Source organism: Arachis stenosperma, chromosome 1 (genome assembly GCF_014773155.1).
Source record: "Arachis stenosperma cultivar V10309 chromosome 1, arast.V10309.gnm1.PFL2, whole genome shotgun sequence".
NCBI lineage: Eukaryota > Viridiplantae > Streptophyta > Magnoliopsida > Fabales > Fabaceae > Arachis > Arachis stenosperma.
In genome coordinates this window covers 74,152,587-74,160,919 of record NC_080377.1, presented here as the reverse complement: position 1 = coordinate 74,160,919, position 8,333 = coordinate 74,152,587, and the positions used below count along the sequence as shown (strand labels likewise).

At 37.9% G+C, this 8,333-nt stretch overlaps 1 non-coding gene across 1 annotated transcript; it reads left to right on the top strand.

The window, feature by feature from the left end:
• Positions 1–7,038: 7,038 nt before the first annotated feature.
• LOC130954811 (small nucleolar RNA R71) lies at positions 7,039–7,144 on the top strand. The gene has a single exon (XR_009076426.1). It is a non-coding gene; the product is annotated as a small nucleolar RNA R71 (small nucleolar RNA).
• Positions 7,145–8,333: the final 1,189 nt, after the last annotated feature.

Below are 8,333 nucleotides of genomic sequence, written 5' to 3'. Positions count from 1 at the left end.
TCTCACGTACATGTTGAAGCTTCCATGTAATTGAGACCCTTATCATTTGGCATTAACCCACCCATACTTCATTTATTTTCTTATCTTTATTTATGGGTTACTTTTCTTTCCTTTTTCTTTCAGGATGGCCACCCGGAAGGGAACCGGAAGACGTTTACAAGGGGAGACAGACAAGTCCATCTGAAAAATCTTCGGAGAAAAGCGCCAATTGGAACTGCCCGTTCACCTGTACATCTTAGGATGCACCAAGGACGGTGCAATCTTTAAGTGTGGGGAGGTCGAGACCGATCTCCGGGGGTTAGTACCTTCCTATCTCAACAGCAATGTTTAAATTTTCTTTGTTAAAATTAATTGTTGTATTTACGTGTTTATTTGATTTTGTGCATATTTTAACACTTGGTTGAAGTAATATTTTCTTTTTTCAAGAAACTTTTTAGAGTATGTCACTAATTTAAATTAAAACTTTTTGATAAACTTGCTTAAAGAAATATTATTTTGGAACATGGTTTAGAGCTCGAACACACAAAACCTGTGAGATTTTTGAGCCTATTTGATTGGTTGCGTTTTATCAACCAAATATTTTATTTTTAGTGTGTGTTTTTCTCTCTAAAAGTGTGATCTTTGTCTTGCTTGATTCTATATTTCCATTGTTTAATGTATGCATATACTTATATGATTAAGGCCTTGTTTCACTAAGCTTACATACCCATATGGCCTTACCCTTTCATTATCCCTTGCAAACCAATGTTGAGCCTATTTTACCCCTTTGTTCTTTACTTTATCTCATCACTAACTTTAAGCAAAAAACAATAATGTCCTTAATTTGAATCCTTTATTAGCTTAGACTAGTGAAAGTGCTCATGAATTAAGTGTGGGGAAAGTGGATTTGAAAACATTTGGTTTGGAAATTGAGTATGTTAGACTTTCTGTGAAAAATGTTGAGAACATGTTATGCATTCAATACCTTAATCATATGCATTGAAAAAGGAAAGAAAAAAATAGATTAAGAAAAGAAAAAGAGAAATAACAAAAAAGAGAGAAAAAGAAAAAAATAGAGCAAATAATAAAAAGGGGACAAAATGCCCCAAAGTAAATGGTGATAGCAATGCATATGTACTGTACTTGAAATTAGGATGCATGAATCTGTGGAAAACATGGTTAATGGATAGTTAGGCTTTATATTATGATTACATGGATTGTCTAAGTTAGGTGGAAAGTTTAAGTTAATTAAGGATTCAGATTTTAGTCCACTTGGCCAAATATAATCCTACCTTGACCCTAACCCTATTACAACCATCAAAAGACCTCTTGATTTGTGTATTGGTGCATTAAATTTTTGTTGATCGTTAGAAGAAAAGCAAGCCTTAGAAAGCAAGGTTAAGTAGAGAATTGAGAGAATCGAACCTCAAACACTTGAGCGAGTAGAGTGTATACACTTCCAGTGAGGGTTCGATGCTCGATTCCTTGTTCCCTGCTTTCATGAGCTGTTTTCTTCTGCAAGTTTACTTGTACTTTATTTTGTGAGTTGAATTAGTGAAATCCAGTTTAATTCTTGAAAGATTTATTTACTTTTCACTAAGTAGGTAAAAGCATTTCACATTTAGTTGCATTCATATAGATAGGTTGCATTTCATACATTTTACCATTCCTCTTCACTCCTTTATAGCATCTCTTGGGCTTAGCATGAGGACATGCTAATGTTTAAGTGTGGGGAGGTTGATAAACCACTATTTTATGGTTTATCTTGTGCTCAATTGAGTGCTTTTTATCAACTCTTTACCCACTTATTCATACTATTTGAATTGTTTTACTTTTCCCTTCCTGATTTTGTGCTATGATTGAAAACATGCTTCTTTGGACCTTAAAATTGCTATGTTTAATCCTCTCTTATTACCATTCGATGCCTTGATATGTGTGTTAAGTGATTTCAGAGATTACAGGGCAGGAATGGCTTAGAGGATGGAAAGGAAGCATGCAAAACTGGAAGGAATACAAGAAACTGAAGGAACTGCTAAAGCTGTCTAGCCTGACCTCTTGGTACTAAATCGACTATAACTTGAGCTACAGAAGTCCAAATGATGCGGTTCTAGTTGCGTTGGAAAGCTAACATCCGGGGCTATATAACGATATATAATTTGCCATGGCTGCCTTGAAAGTAGGCAACACGGAAGCGTGGATGACACGCACATGTCGCATCTGCGAATTTCAATCCACGCAAACGCGTGGATAACGCCTCCGCGTCGCTTTGTTGCGACTTGTACGAACCAGCAGTGATTTCTGGGCTGTTTTTGACCCAGTTCTTGGCCCAGAAAACACAGATTAGAGGCTATAAAGTGGGGGAATGCATCCATTCGTCATTATTCATTCATAATACACACTTTTCACAATTTAGATGTAGTAGAGAGAGAGGTTCTCTCCTCTCTCGTAGGATTTAGGATTAGGATTCCTCTTAAAGGAATTAGGATTTCATCTTCTTCAATCACAGGTTCAATGTTCCTTTTATTTATTTTTCCAATTTAATTTATGAACTTTTTCATGTTACATTTGATTTTCTTAATTAATACACATTGAGGTATTTCAGACTTATATGTTATTGATGTTCTCGCTCTATCCAAATTATTTTCATTCAAGTAGATTTTCTGCCCTTTTGGCTTTGGTTAATTAATTGGTAATACTTGAGTTATCAAACTTAGCAGTGGTTGAAATTGGCAATTACTAATTAATTTGGATCGCTCTAAAAGTTGACTGAAACTCGAGGTTCAATTTAATTAGTCTACTTAACTTTCCTTTATTTAATAAGGGATAATTAAGTGGGATTAAAACCCAATTCTTAGCACACCTGATAAGGATAACTAGGATAGGAATTCCAATTTTCATACCTTGCCAAGAGATTTATAGTTATTGATTTATTAATTCCTGCAATCTACTTTTCTTGCTCAAACCTTCTTAAAACCCAAAAACAATATTTTCCATAACCAATAATAAATCATACTTCCCTGCAATTCCTTGAGAAGACAACCCGAGGTTTAAATACTTCGGTTATAAATTTTATTGGGTTTTGTTACTTGTGACAACCAAACTTTTGTACGAAAGGATTCTCTATTGGTTTAGAAACTATACTTACAACGGGAATTTATTTGTGAAAATTCTTTACTAGCAGAAAATCCATTCGTCAATGCACATGCGCTACCCAGTCACTGTTATTGTTGGTATTAATTCATTTCTTTCATTAGGCATAACAGTGACTCCTCCCTTCTTTAGAACTACTTGCACTGAGCTCACCCAAGGGCTGTCTGAGATTGGGTAGATTACCCCTGCTTGCCACAATTTTAACACCTCTTTTTGCACCACTTCATTCATTGTTGGATTAAGTCTTCTTTGTGACTGTCTTGAAGGCTTATCACATTCCTCAAGAAGGATTTTATGAATGCACATTGAAGGACTAATCCCCTTTAAATCAGAGAGTGTCCATCCTATGGCATCCTTGTGTTGTCTCAACACATTGATAAGTTCCTCTTCTTGCTCTTTACTCAAGCTTGAGTTGATGATAACTGGATATATGTTATTGTCACCCAAGTAGGCATACTTCAAGCTTGGAAGCAAGGTCTTCAACTCCAACTTTGGTGCTTCTACTTCTTTCTTGCTTGCCTTGTCTAACATGATTGGGTCTTGTGTGAATTCTTGTGGTAGTTCACCACATGCTTGTTGATCTTGCTCCATTATTTCTTCACATTGTTCTTCTTCTAGTACCCCTTAGACTAGCTTCTCCATTATGTCCACCATCATGCATTCACCAATGGACTCTTTTGGATAATGATGAGCGGATATTTTATACGCTTTTTGGGGGTATTTTCATGTAGATTTTAGCATGTTTTAATTAGTTTTTAATATAATTTTATTAGTTTTTAGGCAAAAATCATATTTCTGGACTTTACTATGATTTTGTGTGTTTTTCTGTGATTTCAGATATTTTCTGACTGAAATTGAGGGAGCTGAGCAAAAATCTGAGTTAGGCTGAAAAAGGACTGCTGATGTTGTTGGATTTTGACCTCCCTGCACTCGGAATGGATTTTCTAGAGCTACAGGAGTCCAATTGGCGCGCTCTCAATGGCGTTGGAAAGTAGACATCCAGGGCTTTCCAGCAATATATAATAGTACATACTTTGCGCGAAGATAGATGACGTAAACTGGCATTCAACGCCAGTATCATGCTGCTGTCCGGCGTCCAGCGCCAGAAACAGGTTACAAGCTGGAGTTCAACGCCAGAAACAGGTTACAACCTGGCGTTGAACGCCCAAAACAGCCCCAGGCATGTGAGAAGCTTACATCTCAGCCCCAGCACACACCAAGTGGGCCCCAGAAGTGGATTTCTGCACTATCTATCATAGTTTACTCATTTTCTGTAAACCTAGGTTACTAGTTTACTATTTAAACAACTTTTAGAGATTTACTTTGCACCTCATGACATTTTCAGATCTGAATTTTATACACTTTGACAGCATGAGTCTCTAAACTCCATTGTTGGGGGTGAGGAGCTCTGCAGCGTCTTGATGAATTAATGCAATTGTTTTTATTTCTTCACTCAAACGTTTGTATGCTCCTATCTAAGATGTTCATTCGCGCTTAATTATAGAGAAGGTGATGATCCGTGACACTCATCACCTTCCTCAACTCATGAACGCGTGCCTGACAAACATCTCCGTTCTACATCAGATTGAATGAACTTCTCTTAGATTCTTTAATCAGAATCTTCGTGGTATAAGCTATAATTGATGGCGGCCATTCTTGAGGATCCGGAAAGTCTAAACCTTGTCTGGGGTATTCTGAGTAGGATTCAAGGATTGAATGGCTGTGACGCGCTTCAAACTTGCGATTGCTGGGCGTGATGACAAACGCAAAAGGATCAATGGATCCTATTCCAACATGATCGAGAACCAACAGCTGATTAGCCGTGCTGTGACAGAGCATCTGAACCGTTTTCACTGAGAGGATGGGAGGTAGCCACTGACAATGGTGACACCTTACATACAGCTTACCGTAGACGTGCTTTACAAACAATTGAGTTGAATATTACATTGCAGAAATTCAGAGGACAAAGCATCTCCAAAACTCCAACATATTTCCCATTACTGCACAACAAGTAACGATTTTATTCTCTTTTATTTTTCCAATCTAATAATTCCAACTGATAATTTTAATTAATATCCTGACTAAGACTAATAAAATAAACATAGCTTGCTTCAAACCAATAATCTCCGTGGGATCGACCCTTACTCACGTAAGGTATTACTTAGACGACCCAGTGCACTTGCTGGTTAGTTGTACGGATTGCAAATTCGTGCACCAGATAACTCATTGCCTTGAAAATATTGAATACCATCTTCTCTTCATGCAGTCTCAAGGCTAACTCCCCCTTTTGTACATCAATTATAGCTCTAGCAGTAGCCAAGAATGGTCTTCTCAAGATAATTGATGTATTAGCCTCTTCCTCCATATCAAGCACAACAAAGTCAGCTGGGAAGATAAACTCTCCCACTTTCACCAACAAATCTTTCACCACACCATGGGAGAATTTGAATGTCCTATCAGCTAATTGAAGAGCCATTCTTGTTGGTTTGGCCTCTTCAATTCTCATTCTTTTCATCATGGCCAAGGACATGAGGTTGATGCTAGCTCCCAGATCACATAATTCCTTCTCAATGCATATGTCCTCTATGATGCAAGGAATTTGGAAGCTCCCAGGATCTTTCATCTTTTGGGGAAGCTTCTTTTGTATGATGGCACTATATTCCTCTGTGAGCACTACAATTTCTTTCTCTTCCCAGTTTTTTTTCCTTGTCATGAGTTCCTTTAAAAACTTGGCATAGAGTGGCATTTGCTCTAGTGCCTCCGTAAAAGGTATGTTGATTTGAAGCTTCTTAAAGATCTCCAAGAATCTAGAAAATTGGCTATCCTTCCCGTCCTTCTGCAGCCTTTGTGGATAGGGTGCTTTTGTTACATATGGTTTTAGGACTTACTTTGGTGGGGGTGGTTCAGGTGTCTCTTCCTCTTTCTTGGTTTCTGTGTCACTTGCAGCTTCTTCTTCGTGCTTGCTGTGATTTGAAGATGCCTCCTCCACAACCTTCCCACTCCTTAGTGTGATGGCCTTGCATTCCCCTCTTGAATTGGCCATGGTATCACTAGAAAATGTATGTGTGGGCATTGGTTTCTGCTTGGATAAGGTTCCTATTTGTGCCTCCAATATTGAAATTGCTGCTCCTTGGTTCCTCATGTTGGATCTGGCCTCCTCTTGGATTGCATCTATCTTCTTTTTAGCTTGTGCTTGTCTTTCTGCAACAGTGGCAATACTCCCTGTCAATTGTGCCATAGCAGCCTCCAATCTTGCAAAATTATTGCTGATATCAAATTATTGTAGGGTTGAGGATAATGCATCTTGAGGGTGATTATTTTATGGTTGTTGATTGGAGTGGTAGGGTATATTTTGTGTGTTGTGGTATAGTCTATTGTTGCTTGATTGATGGTTGAGATTGTGGTTGTTGTATTGGTTAGAGTGGTATGGTTTGTGATCTTGGCTGTGGTTCTGTTGGTTTCCCTACCCAAAATTTGGGTGGTACTTCCAACCTGGGTTGTATGTTTTGGCATTGGGATCATATGGTGGTCTGGAAGAATTGTTCATATAGTTGGCTTGCTCCCATTCACATTTAACTTCTGGGGTGTCTTCTTCTTGTGGAGGTGCTTGAGCTTGAACATCTGAGACTTGGTTCTTCTCCATCTGCTTCATTAGAGCTGAAAGTTGAGCTGTGATCACCTTGTTTTGAGCCAGCAGAGCATCCATGGAATTGAGCTCCATCACTCCTCTTTTTTTAGTTCTATCAGAGGCATAGAAATACTCATTGTTGGCAACAATTTCTATGATACCTATGGCCTCTTTAATTGTCTTTTTCTTGTTGAGAGAGCCTCCAAAAGAGTTATCTAGGGCCTTCTTTGACTCATATGATAGCCCCTCATAGAAGATGTGCAGTTGCACCCATTCATTGAACATGTCTGGAGGGCATTTTCATGTCAACTCTTTATATCTCTCCCATGCCTCATAGAGGATTTCACCATCTTGTTGTTTAAAGGTTTGCACCTCAACTCTCAATCTATTGACTCTTTGTAGAGGGTAGAATCTTGCTAAGAATTTGTTCATAACATCCTCCCAAGTTGTCAGACTCGCCTTAGGAAATGATTCCAACCACTTTGAAGCTTTATCTCTGAGAGAGAAAGGGAACAAAAGCAGTTTGTAGACATCAGGATGGACACCATTGCACTTCACTGTGTCACATATTCTACAAATGAAGTTAGATGTTGGTTGGGGTCTTCAGGGGCACTACCTCCGAATGAATAATTGTTTTGAATAAGTGTGATGAGTTGAGGCTTTAACTCAAAGTTGTTAGCATGAATTGTTGGTTTTAGGATGCTACTTCCACAGTTTCCTGGGTTTGGGTTGATGTAAGGGCCTAGAACTCTCATTTCTTGCCCAACATGATTGCCAGCATCTTCCCCAACATGGTTATGCACTTCTTTGCCTCTTACTTTCCTCCTTAGTCTAAGGAAGGTCCTCTCAGGTTCACGATCAAAAGAGGATGAAGTTTCTCCTCTTCTACCTGTCATACATTCAACAAACAGCAAGCAGAAGACAAGTGAAGAAATCACTCTTGTTAAGACTTATGGTTAGTTTGATTGGTGCAATTAATCAAACAGTTAGTGGATTAGTATGTAAGAATGAAAATATACACAATGAACAACTGGAAAATCAAATGGAAAAGAAGAAAATAAGAAATTGAAATTAAAGGAATTAGCAAGGTAAATAAAATTGCTTAATCTAGCTACCCATCAATTATTTAGTCATTGTCAAATTCAAACCAATCTCCGGCAACGGCGCCATAAAACTTGATGACCGGAATTCACTCCCCATATAAAATAAATCCGTTCTTTGGCAAGTACACCAAAATATCGTCAAGTAATAACCCACTAGGAGTGGGGTTGAATCCACAGAGATTGGTAGATTTGAGCAATTTCAATCAATGGGTGAATTGGTCAAGCTGAGCAATAGAAATTGTAATCGCAGAATTCTAAATGAACAAAAATGTAAATGACTTAAAAGTAAAAAAAAGCAATAGAATGCAGAAAAGTAAATGGCAAGAATGTAAAATGCTAAAATATAAATGACTGAATTGTAAATGGGAATGGGGAATAACAGAAATTAAAGAAAGCTTTAAAGAATAGGAAAGATAAGAATAGGGGAAATTCATTAGGATTAGGAGATATTGTTCTGTTTGGATTAAATCTAG